Source organism: Mus musculus, chromosome 6 (genome assembly GCF_000001635.26).
Source record: "Mus musculus strain C57BL/6J chromosome 6, GRCm38.p6 C57BL/6J".
Classification (NCBI taxonomy): Eukaryota; Metazoa; Chordata; class Mammalia; order Rodentia; family Muridae; genus Mus; species Mus musculus.
The window spans coordinates 14,064,623-14,082,251 of NC_000072.6; the positions used below are offsets into that span (position 1 = coordinate 14,064,623).

General features: G+C 37.3%; 1 pseudogene; it reads right to left on the reverse strand.

Annotated features, from left to right (window-relative positions):
- On the reverse strand, positions 16,405–17,033 carry Gm19252 (predicted gene, 19252; annotated as a pseudogene).

The following is a 17,629-nucleotide window of genomic DNA, read 5'->3' on the forward strand; positions in this document are numbered from 1 at the left end:
ACATATATATAAAACAACAGTTAAAGTAAGAGATGCCACATATTGGAGGTGGGTACACGGACAGGGTATATTTTAATTTTAAAAAGTAATAAATGGAAACTGCTACCTTTTTACAGGGCTCTTGTTGAACTGAATGCCTGGTCCATGATGCCCTTATGACTCTCTTTTGTCTTATTGCCATCTGATGATTTCAAAACTCAAAGATATCAAATAGCATTTTGAGAAGTGAAAGGTCCCAAAGTTGCTGGCCAAATTGAAATGGTATGTTCAAGAACACAGCTGGATCTATACTAGCATTGTCTTGGCTTTACATGAAAGTGTCACCTAACTCTTTAGGAAAATAATTTGTTCCCACTAATCTAGCTAACATGAAACAGATTCACTGGCCCAGTGGATTCATCACTTGAGTTCCTGAGAGTGGTTCATTGGTGGTGTCTTGTAATTTAGCTATACCTATTTGGTTTCAGAAATGACTATAATGAGACAGGTGTTTCCCTAAGTGGGAAGTCTGGGATGGTTCTACAACTCTGTCCAGTATCTATCTATCTATCTATCTATCTGTCTGTCTGTCTGTCTGTCTGTCTGTCTGTCTGTCTGTCTATCTATCTATCTATCTATCTATCTATCTATCTATCTATCTATTCAGTTATTTATTTATTTATTTAAATTTAATTATATGTTATTATTAGTATTAATTGTTTTACTTCTTCACTTTATATTCTGTTCACTGCCCCCCTCTTGCTCACCCCCTCCCACGATTCTTCCAACCATCCCCCTCCACTTTTCCTCTGAGCAGGTTTAGGACCCCTGGGTATATCAGCCCACCATGTCTGGCCAGTATTTCTAATCCATGTCATTCGATGTATTTGCAGATTCATCTCGTCTCTCCTCTTGATGGCCATGAGTTCTCATGTCTCTTAGTGAAACATTTATTGCCTTTTTATTTAGACAACATTCTCATGGCTATTTTTTTATTTTTATATTTAATTTATTTAGCAAGTATCTCTGAACTAAAGAAGCTCTCTGGTCTGATTTGAATTTTTTTCTCAGGAAAAAATAGCTTTTGATTTTGTGTATTGTTTCTTTTCTGCTGTCATCTTCGTCAGTTTTTTTAATTTTTCACTTTCAATACATACCATCTTCTAATATTTTGAAATCAATGTTTATTTTTAGTTCATTCAGGGATATAAATTCTTCCATAAAAGTCAGAATCCCTTCATAAAATGTTGAATTTCTATTATTTCTACATCTGAAAAGTTACATATTTATTTTGTTTTATTATTTCTTTTTTTTCTTTACAATTTAATTATCTGTTATTTGTTTCCTTCTACTTTGAAACAGGTCATCTTGTGTCCCATGTTGACTTTAAACTCTCTATGTAGTCAAAAATGACATTGAATTTCTGGTCCTCCTGCCTTCTGAGCTCTGGGGGATAGGCAGGTATTGCTCAAGAAATCATTTTAAATATGCAGATATATAGAAGTTGTACCCTTTCGTATACTGTGTTCAGAGAACAAAATATATATTTGTTTTTTAATGAGGGCATTAAGAACTTCCTTAGGAGCTGGGGGGATCTGCAACCCTATAGGTAGAACAACAATATGAACTAACCAGTAACCCCCACCCCCTTCCCCCCGAGCTCGTGTCTCTAGCTGCATATGTATCCGAAGATGGCCTAGCTGAGAGGCCCATTGGTTGTGCAGACTTTATATGCCTCAGTACAGGGGAACGCCAGGGCCAAGAGGTGGGAGTGGGTGGGTGGGGGAGTGGGTGTGGGAGGGAGGGTGTGGGGGACTTTTGGGATAACATTGGAAATGTAAATGAAATAAATACCCAATTATATATATATATATATATATATATATATATATATATATATATATGAAAGAAAATGACCTTCCCCTTGCTCAGACTTGTGTGTGTGTGTGTGTGAAAATAAAAAGAACTTCCTTAGGGGCAATGTAGCTCCTGTGCCTTTTGCAGAGGGGTATAGATATCAGTCACCACATTTTCTACCTGGGTATGCCACTCAGTATCCACCAGCAGCATTCCAAGGATCTCCAGAACACACCCGACTCCCCACACTTTAGGCTAACTAGCACGGTCCCCACTCTGGTTATCCAGGCTGGCTACACAGTCTCAGCACCTGGCTGTGAAAGACCCCTAAGATGCAGCAGTTGTTGCTTCCCTGGCTGTCTCCGGGAGTGAGAAATCCAAAATACTTCTGGTGTGCCCATAGGTTATGTGACTTAGAGCTGACAAAGCTCATTCTTCAAACGAAAAGAAGGAGGAGGTTCTAAAAGTTGTTGGTCTGTGTGTCGCACACACCTGGTGTTTGGATAATGATTTTGAGATCGAAGTATCTCCAAGCAGTGTGCTGATTGTGTGAGAGAAGACTTCTGGATTCAGACAGCTTTGGGATCCAGTTCCAGCTAGACCTGGATGTGACTATGAGAGCTGCGATGCTTAGAGCCTGTTCCCTCATAGATTACATGGTTCTTTGAAGACTGTGAGTAGGAACAAAATCCTAAGTGTGGTGGGAACTAATGAAAGAAAACAGAAGATCTGGAGTCTACACGAGAATATTTTAATAGGAAACCCAATTGTGCCTTTTGTTTCTTCATTGAAATTTCTCACATTAAGCTGTAATACATGTGGCATGGTATGTTCAGCTTTGCTTTCCAAATGATGGTTTACCTTCTACATAATTGGAATAGACATGGATAATTATCTTTTTACACTATTATATCTAATAAAGTTGCTAAATTCAAGATAGAAAAATAAGAAAAAGTGTATAAATGGAAATAAAACATTTTTTAGAAAAGTTTAAAAAAAGAAGAAAAGAAAAGAGAGAAAGACAAAGAAAAAAGAGCTTCCTTATGAGTTAGCTCAAGGTCATGGTTTGTGCTTATCCTACATGGGTGCAGAAGTAATCTATATTGTATAGTTGCTTGGGTACACTGCTTCACGCTTATCTATTTGGTTGCACATGTTTTTGTTGTAAGAAGTTGCTATACCTTATTCATTTTGTATGCTTGAGTTATTTTTTGAACAAAACAGTGCATCAGGATTATGAACTTAGAAATTTTTGGTAATGGTGACAATGTTTTATTCTCCTAGATTCTGAAGACAGTCCTTTAAAAATGTTTAACCTTACCCCTTTGTTGCTTGGTTGCTTATATTATTATAAGGAATCTTCTATTCTTACTCACACTGTTTTTCTACCTTAAACTCAAATTTTTCTAGGGTGCTAGTTTTGCTTTAACAGTTAGTTTTCATGGTGTTTGTATGATTTTTTCCATGCACTCATTTCAATTCTGTATTTATTTATTTTTAATTTCTAGAGAGTCCTTAGTAGCATCAAGCTAAATTGTATCCTCCCCCATTTTTGTCATCACAATGCTGACTTTAAACATTTATGCTTCTTGATATTATTTATATTGAAATTTATGTACACTTTGTGTTGTGTTTCCTGTTTATCATGCCTGTCTCTACCTTCCTAGCACATCCTTCATACCTCCTGCTAGTTTCATAATATTTTTATATATAATTATATATGTAAATATATCTATATTATATAAAACCTAGATATTTACTGATTATATTTGAAGTCTAATATCTGAGTTTATGGAATATTTTTTTCTAACAACTCTTGGAATTATATAGTTTTTCTAGCCAATTAAATTTCATCAATGTATCCTACATACTTTTCAAAATAAATGACATAATGGCCTGTCTCTTTATAATCACTACTGTTTTAGAAATTTTTAATACAAATCCAGGGTTTTTACCCTGCCTTTGTCCATTTAGATCCCAGATGAAAGATATACACATCCTTTATATTTATAACAAGCCTTTAACAAGACAAGAGCTGGGCAGATATCTACCCTCTGTGCTATTAAAATCTACTTCCTATCGATAACTCCGAGTTATTACTATGTTTTATCTGGGTTGCTCTTAACTCCAATTGGGAAACCGTCAGGGCCACATTTTCATGACTCACTTAATCCATGGCAGCTTCTACTTCCCCCTCTACCTTTGCCTATTCTTTGTGGCCCTTCTTTGAAGCCCAAGACTGGGAATCTGAAACCCCACCTATGTCTCTTCTGCCCCACTATTGGCTGTTGGGATCGTCATTTACCAACCAGAACTAACTTAGGGACAGGGTCACATAGAGTCACTTGAGTCTACATGCAGACTCCAGGTCTTGGGGGCCTTCATTTAGCATTAAATAGACACAGAGCCAAACCTCAAAACACTACTTAAATTGTTTACTTCATTGCCTTATTTTAATCATAAAACATCACTTATTTCAAATGATAACCTTGTTTACAACATTGTACACTTTATGTCTGGGTTCACTTTCAAGTGGAGGTCATTCTTTGAAGGTTCTTTAAGCTGAGGCCTCTGAATCTGTAATCACTTTGCTACTTTGTATTTTAATGTCTTTATCTAAACTCAGGAGTATTGATTTGTTACTGTGTAAAATTATAAGAGTGTTTACTTTTCTCTTAATATTTTAAAATAATTATTCATTTCAATATTAGGGAGAAGGTTAAGCCACTGAAAGAGGGAGATATATTGAAAAGCTAGTTTAAACTCTAGGGAGGCTTGTGAGGCACCATAGAGCACACCACCATTTGGAAGGAGAATTTGCCCTCTGGCTACTCTCTCTCTCTCTCTCTCTCTCTCTCTCTCTCTCTCTCTCTCTCACACACACACACACACACACACATACACACACACACACTCTCTCTCTCTCTCTCATTTTAATTTGTTTTGATAGTAATTTGCAAGGTCTCCAATATTGTTTCTTTTATTGAAAAATTCGTAAAATACATTCTAATCCTGTTTTTCCCTCTCCCTACTCCTCCCAGATTCTCCCCACTTCTCCACCTAGCCAACATCGCACCTTCTTTCTATCTTTAGAAAACAAACTCAAATTTTAAAAAAGTAGCAAACAAATCGGAATAAACAGAAGAACAACTACAGAGCACAAGAAACAAACATCGATAGAGACACAAACACATACAAACAAACCCCCATAAAAACACAAAATCAAACTTGGAAAACAATCAAAAGACCAGGGGATGAAAAGATGCTCAGACACTGAAGTATAACATTTTTAAAAGAAGTCTACAAAAACACACACTTCCTTCTCCTCACCTGCACGGTTGCAGCCTGTTGGAAGAAAGGTCAAAGGAAGAAATGGGGTGTGGGAATTACTGAAGAAATTATCAATGCTTTCCATTGTATGGGAGTCAGATATGTTTGTGGATTTTAATTTTGTGAAGTACTCAGATAGCCTCCAGGTCCTTGTTTTGTAATTTCTTTTACTTTAAAAAAATTTTTTACTATAGTTATTTTAACCATTTTGTAGTGGCCATTTGCTCATGAGCATGGAGCTTGCCTTAACTCGGTTTATATACCTAGTAACACTACATTGAAGAATACTAATATTTTCTTTGCATATAGCTGTTGATTTGAGATAGCTACTCGATTAGAGATAGGGGTTCAGGTCCTTTTTCTCCTCTCAGAGCTAGACTCTGCCTGGCTTGAAATTGTGTAGGCTCTGTGAGCATGTTACCACAGCCTCTGTGAATTCATAGGCATGTCAGTCATTTTGTTTCTGAAACATACTGTTTCCTTGGTTTCATCTGTCTCTGCTGATACTTATAATCTTTAAGCTCCCTTTTATGTAGAGTTTCCTGAGCCCAGAGGGCAGAGATTTGTTGATATCCTGGTTAGGATATGAAGCCATACCAGCCAGGACTGAGTACTCTAAGGTCTCTCACTCTCTTACTGCTATCCACCCTGGGTCTCTGTGTTAGTTCTCATGCGCTGCAGGAGGAAGGTGCTCAGATTATGGCTAAGCAATTGGACATAAGTAGTAACTACATCAGTCTTAGTTTTGTTGGTCATTCAATATCTTCAAAGATTCTTAGCACACAGTAAGGATTCATTTTAAGTTCTTATGCCAAACAGGAATCTCCTTTTGTTGTTGTTGTAAATTTTTATACTTTAATGTGGCTTTGCCTTTTTATTTTCCATTTTTTTTTAATTAGGTATTTTCTTCAATTACATTTCAAATGCTATCCCAAAAGTCCCTCATACCTTCCCCACCCCCACTCCCATAACCACCCACTCCTACTTCTTGGCCCTGGTGTTCAGTTTGCAAGACCAAGGGGTCTCTTTTCCCAACTAGTGATGGCCAACTAGGCCATGTTCTGCTACATATACAGCTAGAGACACAAGCTCCGGGGTACTGGTTAGTTCATATTGTTGTTCCACCTATAGGGTTGCAGACCCCTTTAGCTCCTTGGGTACTTTCTCTAGCTTCTCCATTGGGGGCCCTGTGTTCTATCCTATAGCTGACTGTGAGCATCCACTTCTGTGTTTGCTAGGCCCTGGCACAGCCTCACAAGAGATAGCTATATCAGGGTCCTTTAAGCAAAATCTTGCTGATGTATGCAATGGTGTCAGCATTTAGAGGCTGATTATGGGATGGATACCCTGGTGTGGCAGTCTCTAGATGGTCCATCCTTTTGTCTCAGCTCCAAATTTTTTCTCTGTAACTCCTTCCATGGGTGGTTTGTTCCCAGTTCTAAGAAGGGGCAAAGTGTCCACACTTTGGTCTTTGTTTTTCTTGAGTTTCATGTGTTGTGCAAATTGTATCTTGTATCTTGGGTATTCTAAGTTTCTGGGCTAATATCCACTTATCAGTGAGTACATATCATGTGAGTTCTTTTGGATTAGGCTACCTGACTCAGGATGATACCCTCCAGGTCCATCCATTTGCCTATGAATTTTATAAATTCATTGTTTTTAATAGCTGAGTAGTACTCCATTGTGTAAATGTACCACGTTTTCTGTATCCATTCCTCTGTTGAGGGACATCTGGGTTCTTTCCAGCTACTGGCTAATATAAATAAGGCTGCTATAAACATAGTGGAGCATCTGTCCTTCTTACCAGTTGGAACATCTTATTGCAGGATCCTCCTGTAGTACTATGTCCAATTTTCTGAGTAACCATCAGACTGTTTTCCACAGTAGTTGTATAAGCTTTCAATCCCACCAACAATGGAGGAGTGTTCCTCTTTCTCTACATCCTCGACAGCATCTGCTGTCACCTGAATTTTTTATCTTAGCCATTCTGACTGGTGTGAGGTGGAATCTCATGGTTGTTTTAATTTGCTTTTCCCTGATGATTAAGGATGCTGAACATTTTTTCAGGTGCTTCTCAGCCATTCGGTATTCCTCAGGTGAGAGTTCATTGTTTAGCTAAGAGCCCCATTTTTTAATGGAGTTATTTGAATTTCTGGGGTCCAGCTTCTTGAGCTCTTTGTATATATTGGATATTAGTCCCCTATCAGATTTAGGATTGGTGAAAAATTTTTTCCCAATCTGTTGGTGGCCTTTTTGTCTTATTGACAGTATCTTTTCCCCTACAGAAGCTTTGCAATTTTATGAAGTCCCATTTGTCGATTCTTGATCATAAAGCACAAGCCATTGCTGTTCTTTTTAGGAATTTTTCCCCTGTGCCCATATCTTCGAGGCTTTTTCCCACTTTCTTCTCTATAAGTTTCAGTGTCTCTGGTTTTATGTGGAGTTCCTTGATCCACTTAGATTTGACCTTAGTACAAGGAGAAAGGAATTGATCAATTTTCATTCTTCTACATGATAAGCACCAGTTGTGCTAGCACCATTTGTTGAAAATGCTGTCCTTTTTCCACTGGATGGTTTTAGCTCCCTTGTCAAAGATCAAGTGACCATAGGTATGTGGGTTCATTTCTGGGTCTTCAATTCTATTCCATTGGTCTACTTGTCTGTTGCTATACCAGTACCATGCAGTTTTTTTTTTTTTTTTTTTTTTATCACAATTGCTCTGTAGTACAGCTATAGTTCAGGTATGGTGATTCCACCAGAGGTTCTTTTATCAATGAGAAGAGTTTTTGCTATCCTAGGTTTTATGTTATTCCAGATGAATTTGCAAATTGCCCTTTCTAATTTGTTGAAGAATTGAGTTGGAATTTTGATAGGGATTGCATTGAATCTGTAGATTGCTTTTGGCAAGATAGCCATTTTTACTATATTGATCCTGCCAATCCATGAGCATGGGAGATCTTTCCATCTTCTGAGGTCTTCTTTGATTTCTTTCTTCAGAGACTTGAAGTTCTTATCATACAGATCTTTCACTTCCTTAGTTAGAGTCACGCCTAGGTATTTTATATTATTTGTGACTATTGAGAAGGGTGTTGTTTCCCCAATTTCTTTCTCAGCCTGTTTATCCTTTGTGTAGAGAAAAGCCATTGATTTGTTTGAGTTAATTTTATATCCAGCTATTTCCCTGAAGCTGTTTATTAGGTTTAGGAGTTCTCTGGTGGAATTTTTAGGGTCACTTATATATACTATCATATCATCTGCAAATAGTGATATTTTGACTTATTCCTTTCCAATTTGTATCCCATTGATCCCCTTTTTGTTGTTGAATGGCTCTGGCTAGGACTTCAAGTACTATGTTGAATAGGTAGGGAGAAAGTGGGCAGCCTTGTTTAGTTCCTGATTTTAGTGGGATTGCTTCTATCTTCTCTCCATTTACCTTGATGTTGGCTACTGGTTTGCTGTAGATTGCTTTTATCATGTTTAGGTATGGGCCTTGAATTCCTGATCTTTCGAAGACTTTTATCATGAATGGGTGTTGGATTTTGTCAAATGCTTTTTCAGCATCTAAGGAGATGGTCATGTGATTTTTGTCTTTGAGTTTGTTTACATAGTGGATTATTTTGATTGATTTCCATATCCTAAACTATCACTTCATCCCTGGAATGAAACCTACTTGGTCAGGATGGATGATTGTTTTAATGTGTTCTTGGATTCAGTTAGCGAGAACTTTATTGAGGATTTTTGCATTGATACTCATAAGGGAATTTGGTCTGAAGTTCTCTATCTTTCTTGGGTCTTTCTGTGGTTCAGGTATCAGAGTAATTGTGGCTTCATAGAATGAATTGGTTAGAGTACCTTATGCCTCTATTTTGTGGAATAGTTTGAGAAGAACTGAAATTAGATTTTCTTTGAAGGTCTGATAGAACTCTGCACTAAACCCATCTTGTCCTGGTTTTTTTTTTTGTTGTTGTTGTTGTTTGTTTGTTTGGGAGACTATTAATGACTGCTTCTATTTTTTTAAAGAGGATATAGGACTGTTTAGGTCATTAATCTGATCCTGATTTAACTTTGGTACTTGATATCTGTCTAGAAATTTGTCCGTTTTATCCAGGTTTTCCAGTTTTGTTGAGTATAGCCTTTTATAGAAGGATCTGATGGGGTTTTGGATTTCTTCAGGATCTGTTGTTATGTCTCCCTTTTCATTTCTGATTTTGTTAATTAGGATGCTGTTCCTGTGACCTCTAGTGAGTCTTACTAAGGGTTTATCTATCTTGTTGATTTTTCTCAAAGAACCAAATCCTAGTTTGGTTGATTCTTTGAATAGTTCTTCTTGTTTCCACTTGGTTGATTTCATCCCTGAGTTTGATTATTTCATTCTGTCTACTCCTCTTGGGTGAATTTGCTTCCTTTTTTCTAGAACTTTTAGCTGTGTTTTCAAGCTGCTAGTGTGTGCTCTCCCTAGTTTCTTTTTGGAGGCACTCAGAGCTATGATTTTCCCCTTAGAAATGCTTTCATTGTGTCCCATAAGTTTGGGTATATTGTGGCTTCATTTTCATTAAACTCTAAAAAGTCTTTAATTTCTTTCTTTATTCCTTCCTTGACCAAGGTATCATTGAGAAGGGTGTTGTTCAGTGTCCTCTTGAATGTTGGCTTTCTATTATTTATGTTGTTTTTGAAGATCAGCCTTAGTCCATGGTGATCTGATAGGATGCATAGGACAATTTCAATATTTTTGTATCTGTTGAGGCCTGTTTTTTGACCAATTATATGGTCAGTTTTGGAGAATGTACCATGGGGTGCTGAGAAGAAGGCATATCCTTTTGTTTTAGGATAAAATGTTCTGTAGATATCTGTTAAATTCATTTGTTTCATAACTTCTGTTACTTTCACTGTGTCCCTGTTTAGTTCCTGTTTCCATGATCTGTCCATTGATGAAAGTGTGGTGTTGAAGTCTCTCACTATTATTGTGTGAGGGACAATGTGTGTTTTGAGTTATACTAAAGTTTCTTTAATGAATGTGGCTGCCCTTGTATTTGGAGCATAGATTTTCAGAATTGAGAGTTCCTCTTGGAAGATTTTACTTTTGATGAGTATGAAGTGCCTCTCCTTGTCTTTTTTGATAACTTTGGTTTGGAAGTCATTTTTATTTGATATTAGAATGGCTACTCCAGCTTGTTTCTTCAGACCGTTTGCTTGGAAAATTGTTTTCCAGCCTTTCACTCTCAGGTAGTGTCTGTCTTTTTCGTGAGATGGGTTTCCTGTAAGCAGCAAAATGTTGGGTTTTGTTTGTGTAGCCAGTCTGTTAGTCTATGTCTTTTTATTTGGGAATTGAGTCCACTAATATTAAAAGATATTAAGGAAAAGTAATTGTTGCTTCCTATTATTTTTGTTGTTAGAGTTGGCATTCTGTTCTTGTGGCTGTCTTTTTGTCTTCTTTTAGGTTTGTTGAAGGATTACTTTCTTGCTTTTTCTAGGGTGTAGTTTTCGTCCTTGTATTGTTGTTGTTTTTTTTTTTTTTTTTCTCTGTTATTATCCTTTGAAGGGCTGAAATCGTGGAAAGATAATGTGTGAATTTGGTTTTGTTGTGGAATACTTTGGTTTCTCCATATATGGTAATTGAAAGTTTGGCTGGGTATAGTAGCCTGGGCTGGCATTTGTGTTCTCTTAATGTCTGTATAACATCTGTCCAGGCTCTATTGGCTTTCATAGTCCCTGGTAAGAAGTTTGGTGTAATTCTAATAGGCCTGCCTTTATATGTTACTTGACCTTTTCCCCTTACTGCTTTTAATATTCTATCTTTCTTTAGTGCTTTTTTTGTTCTGATTATTATGTGTCGGGACGAATTTATTTTCTGGTCCAGTCTATTTGAAGTTCTGTAGGCTTCTTGTATGTTCATGGGCATCTCTTTCTTTAAATTTGGGAAGTTTTCTTCTATAATTTTGTTGAAGATAGTTGCTGGCCCTTTAAGTTGAAAATCTTCATTCTCATCTACTCCTATTATCCGTAGGTTTGGTCTTCTCATTTTGTACTGGATTTCCTGGATGTTTTGACTTAGGATCTTTTTGCTTTTTGCATTTTCTTTGATTGTTGTGTCCATGTTTTATATGGAGTCTTCTGCATCTGAGATTCTCTCTTCCATCTCTTGTATTCTGTTGCTGATGCTCATATCTATGGTTCCAGATTTCTTTCCTAGGTTTTCTAACTCCAGTGTTATCTCATTTTGGGTTTTCTTTATTGTGTCTACTTCCCTTTTTAGGTCTTGTATGGTTTTGTTCAATTCTATCACCTGTTTGGTTGTGTTTTCCTGTTTTTCTTTAAGGACTTCTACCTCTTTAGCAGTGTTCTCCTGTATTTCTTTAAGTGAGTTATTAAAGTCCTTCTTGATGTCCTCTACCATCATCATGAGATATGCTTTTAATTCTGGATCTAGCTTTTTGTGTGTGTTGGGGTATCCAGGACTGGCTGAGTTGGGAGTGCTGGGTTCTGATGATGGTGAATGGTTTCTGTTAGTAATATTCTTATATTTGCCTTTTGCCATCTGGTAATTTCTGGAGTTAGTTGTTATAGTTGTCTCTCGTTGGAGCTTTTTCCTGCTGTGATTCTCTTGAGCTCTATCAGTAGACCAGGGAGACTAGCTCTCTCTTGAGTTTCAGTGGTCAGAGTACTCTCTGCAGGCAAGCTCTCCTCTTGCAGGGAAGGTGCACAGATATCCGGCGTTGGGACCTGCCTCCTCGCAGAAGATGAAGGCCTGAAATGGGGTCTGTCCCAGAAGCTTTCTAGCTTCTGTAGTCCACACTCTGTCACCTGTGTAGACTAGTCTCTGAGTGATCCATGTACCTGGCTTTACCTTTTTTAAATTGGTCATTTTATTTATTTACATTTCAAACGTTGTCCCCTTACAGATTTCCCCTCTGAAAATTCCCATCCTATCCCTCCTCCTTTGCCTCTATGAAGATGCTCACCCACTCCCACATTCCTGCCTTATCTCTCTAGAATCTTCTTTTGTTGTGGTATCAAGCCTTCACAAGACCAAGGTCCTCCCCTTTCATGGATGCCAGATAAGGCAATCCTCTGCTACTTATGTAGCTGAAATAATGGGTCTCTTTGTTTTTAGTCTCTGGTTGGTGGTTTAGTCCCTGAGAGCTCTGGGGTGTCCAGTTGGTTGATATTGTTGTTCTTCCTATGGGGTTGGAATTCCCTTCAGCTCCTTCAATCCTTCCTATAACTCTTCCATTGGGGTCCCTGGGTTCATTTAGATAGTTGACTTTAAGTTTCTGCATCTGTTGTGGTCAGGTTCTGGGAGAGGACAGCTATGCCAGGCTCTTATCAGCAAGTACTTCTTGGCATCAGCCATAGTGTCAGGGTTTGGTGTCTGCAGGTGAGATGAATCCCAAGGTCAAGCAGTCTCTGGGTGGTCTTTCCCTCAGTCTCTGCTCCATTTTTTTTGTCTCTGCATTTCCTTTAGATAGAAATAATTCTGGGTTAAGGATTGCTTATAATAAAACTGTAGTTCATTGGTAGCCTATAGATAATTTCTATGTTCTCAGAAGAGTTCATTTCAAATCAATCATTTGCAAGTGAAATTCTTTGAAGGTGTTTTTGTGTTTATTTAATTTTAATTTAATTTTGTTTTAGTTAGGGTTTTACTTCTGTGAACAGACACCATGACCAAGGCAACTCTTATGAAGAACAACATTTAATTGGGGTGGCTTACAGTTTCAGAGGTTCAGTCCATTATCATCAAGGTGGGAACATGACAGCATCTAGGCAGGCATGGTACAGCTGGAGCTGAGAGTTTTACATCTTCATCTGAAGGCTGATAACAGAATCAATATTCCAGGAAGCTAGGGTGAGGGTCTTAAAGCCCATACCCACAGTGACACAGCCACTGCAACAAGGCCACACCTATTCTAACAGGGCCACCCCTTCTAATAGTGTCACTCTCTGGGCCAAGCATATACAAACCATAACATCTCTTAACATCTATTACATTCCTACCACAGTTTGTCCTCCTTCCTAATCTTGCAGTTCCATACACCTTCAACTCCCCTCTTCCCACTCCACTCCTCCAACATTTCCTTTGAGAAAAGAGCAGGCCTTCCAGGGGTATCAACTAAACATGGCATAACTAGTTACAATAAGTTTAGGTACATACCCTCATATCAAGGCTGGATGGTGCACTCAGTAAGAGGAAAAGAGTCTGGAAGGCACGATAAAAGAGTCATAGACAGCCCCCACTCCCTCTGTTCAGTATCCCTCAACAATACTGTTCTAGTCTGGATAGGAATGGACCCCGTATACTTGTGCATTTGAATAGAGTATGCTACTTTAGGAACAGGCTTTGAGATCTCATGTGCTTAAGCTATGTCCAGTGTGGCTCATAGTAAATTCTGTTGTGTGCATATCAAGATACAGAACTCTCAGGCCCCTTTTCAGCACCATGCCTGCCTGCATGTGATTGTACATCTTGCTGTGTTTATAACTGACTAAGCCTCAGAAAATCTAAGCCAGCCCCAATGATATGTTTTCCTTTGAAAGATTTGCCATGATTGTGGTGTCTCTTCATAGCAATAAAAACTCTAAGACAGACACCAAGCTACACAACCAAAATATGTGTAAAGAGGGCCTATATCAGACCCATATAGGCTCTGATTATCACTTCAGTCTCTGTGAGCACCTATGAGGCCTGGTTAGTTGATTCTGTGGGCTGTGTTCTTGCAGTGCCTCTTAATCCCATGACTCCTAAGATCATTTCTCCCCCTATTCCTCGGAATTCCTACAGCTATGACTAATGTTTGGCTGTGTATCTACTCCTATCATTTATTTGATGAATTCTCTCTGAAGATTATTGTAGGCTCTGTTCTACTAGTATAGCAGAATATCATTAGGAATAATTTTATTGACTTAAAATGGTTTTTTTTGTTGTTGTTGGGTTTTTGTTTGTTTGTTTGTTTACCAGTCACATTTGGTTGTAGTCTAGATTTCTGGGTTACCTAGCCTGTAGGAACAATTTCAAATTGTAAAGTTGGTGTGATGGTTTGTATATCCTTGGACCAGGGAGTGGCACCGTCTGAAGGTGTGGCCTTGTTGGAATAGGTGTGACCTGGTTAGAATGGGTGTGTCACTGTGGGTGTGGGTATAAGATCCTCACCCTAGTTGCCTGGAAGTCAGTCTTCCACTAGCAGCCTTTGGATGAAGACATAGAACTCCCAGCTCCTCCTGTGCCATCCCTGCCTGGATACTGCCATGTTCCCACCTTAATGATAATGGACTGAACCTCTGAACCTGTAAGTCAGCCCCAATTAAATGTTGTGTTTTATAAGACTTGCCTTGGTCATGGTGTCTGTTCACAGCAGTAAAACCCTATCTAATACAGTTGGGGAAGGAGCTATAGGTCTTGCCATTTCCCTTTGATCATGTCAATATGACATAAGAAGAAATTCAGACCCAACTTAATAGCACCTTATAGAATAATGTTACCTAAAACACATGTTTTTTACAACTTTAAATTTGTTTGCTAAGAGATGTTGCCATAAATTATTAATCAGGTGTTCAAAAACTAGAAGCTACTGTTTTAGAGATTCTTAAGATTTTGAATCTGGAGACATTGAATATAATAATCGTTAGTGTCTTTGCTACATTTGTTGAATTTGTTTCATGGGATGGCCTATGTGGTTATGTACTTAATCTCTTTTAAACCTATTGTAAAACCATATATATATGCACTTACACACACACACATGTATATATATAAAATGTTAAATTTTTATCTTAGTAGGAGAACAAAACTATATTAAGAAGCTATATAAGTCAGATAATTGTGATAGAAGATAGGAGTGTGTTTGTGTGCATGTGTGTGTGTACATATTTGTGTATGTGAGAGACAGACAGAGAGACATAGAAAAAGGATTATGTCACTATTTAATGTAAAAATTAACATTTTTCATGATTTTAATTGTTATTTCTACATATGAATTATATTTTAATAATTATAATTTAATATGAATTAATTTTTTTAATAATGAGAGAGAAGACATGAGTTTTATGTTATCTTTCCAATAGAGTGAGCCAGGCTACTAGCAAATTGTTTCAGCCTTCAGTCCCTAGGTTTTAATTTACAGTAGCCTTAGAGTGAAATCTGAGAATTGATAATTTACAGGAGCCTTAGAGTGAAATCTGAGAATTGATAATTTACAGTAGCCTTAGAGTGAAATCTGAGAATTGATAATTTACAGTAGCCTTAGAGTGAAATCTGAGAATTGAGCTATGTTTCAATGTGTGAAGATCTTGTTTGCCTTAAGTGTCTCAAAGAAGATAAAAATCAATAGATGATTGTAAAATAATGTACAGATCAACTGCTTGCCTGGGTTGCCACAATGGAAGGCTGCAGAGAGAGCTGTAAGCCTCAGGAGATACCTCTGATTTTAAATCAGAATCATTTTCCACTTCCTTTCCTTGATTTAAATTAAGGCAGAAATGTACATTTAATTTTCCTATTTTTATTTTGTATGTAAAAAAATCTACATTAGCAAAGCTACATTTAGGTGATGAATACATACTTCTAAATCAGATTGTGTGACTTTACTTTTTAAACTGTAGCAATAACAGATATAGTATTTTTACATGTATGGTTTAAAATTGCTTTTGATTTGTAAGATTATTATAATAACTTGTCTGTCAATGTGTGCTTCTTGTGAGACTCTACATTTTAAGAATTGCACAAACAAATGTAAAAATAAAAATAAATATTTAGAAATACCGAGTAACATTGTTGAAGTCATACTGTATTTAAAATATTTTAAAACTTTTTGAAATGAAAATATGTAACTTGTTCCCTTCTCCTTTTCCCCTCAAACTCTTTCCACATACCCCTGTGATCTCTTTAAAATATGTGACCTCTGTTTCTTTAACTGTTTTACATATATCTGTGTATGTATAATATATAAATTTATAAAATTATATTAATTATAAAATACAACCTGCTTAATGCATATAAGTTATTTGTATGTGTGAGTTCAGGGTTGACCACTTGGTCAACTTTGTGAAATCTTAATTGGATAATCAATTAAGAACTAAATGTTCATTTTTTTTCAATTTGAGCATATTGTTTTTCCCAAATATTTCTAAATGGAAATTCAGGTTATATCTTCCTGAGGGGATTTTTTTGTAGTGTTAAATCCTTTTTTCAAAAATTTGACAGTTAGTTCCTTTCTTTCTTTTCTTTTTTCTTTTTCCTTTTTCTTTTTTAGATACTACATGTTTTTAATAGTTCATCACTGGTAACATTTAATAATCAAGGGCAAGTTAACAGGCTAGCACTTAAAAATGGGGACTTTAATATGTGTGCAGGTCAGCTTGTGGGAATGTTGACCAAGATACATAATGTAGGAGATACAAGTGACCACCTGGAGTTTCTGTACTTCATTCTGCTTACAGAATATTTATTAAGGTTGTGTAATATATGACTTTTCATTTGACATCTTGGAAGTCCTTTATTGCAAAGCTAATCCTTCTGCCTGGTAATAAGCAGCAGCCACGACGATCACTCTGGACCCCCTTGCTGGATAAACTCCATTTCCTCCTGAGACACAGGATTTCTTCTGTATTTCTGAGGTAATGATTTTATAATTTCTGCAGTGTCTGGTGGCCCCTGGTGCATCAGTAAATCGGAAGACATACTTCCTTTAGAATGCTGTGAAATGACAAAGGAGTGGGAGGGGAGCACAGCAGATCTCAGAGCTTCTGAGGCACTGAGTTTAGCTTTGTCTCTTCTGTGGGGAACATTATTAATGGAGCATGTGGCTTTGCTACCTGCACGACCCTGGTGGCATAAGGCATCTTGCTGCCTATGGTGACCCCCAAGTAGGGGCCAGTTAGTTCCTTTCAATGGTTTGTTAGTTTGTTGGACCATCCCATGAAGTTACTGTCAAGTTCAAACAATGAAACCAAATAAAATGAAACAGTGTAGCAATTTCAGTTCACAGTAAAGTTGTAAGTAAATTGTCCTGGGCACATACCACCTTTCTCCCCTTCTGAATTCATGGTAGACAATGTTAATTAGTGGTGGAATGTTTCCTCAGAGTGTGAATATTGAGACATTTGAGTTTTCAGTTGAGTCAAAATACACTTATTGGCTTGATGTGAAACCCAGATTGCATTTCCAACTCTGATCAGCTTAGGGGAGAGTTCTAGGAAGGGCTAATGCTCATGCATTACCTTTACTAGAAAATCTATTCTGAGAACATGCTGTATGGATATAGAGTGAGAAGTGCAGCTGTGTATGTAAAGGACAGTGTTATTAATGACCCAAGCTGAGTGGTCTTATCAGAGCCTAATTATGCATAAACCTCCCTTACAGATGGCTCTTAACCAATCATACCCCTAAGTGGCATAAGATTACTGGAATGCCAGGGAGGCAAGGATTCTTTCATTTGTCATATAATTATGCTAAGATTTGAGGCGAGTT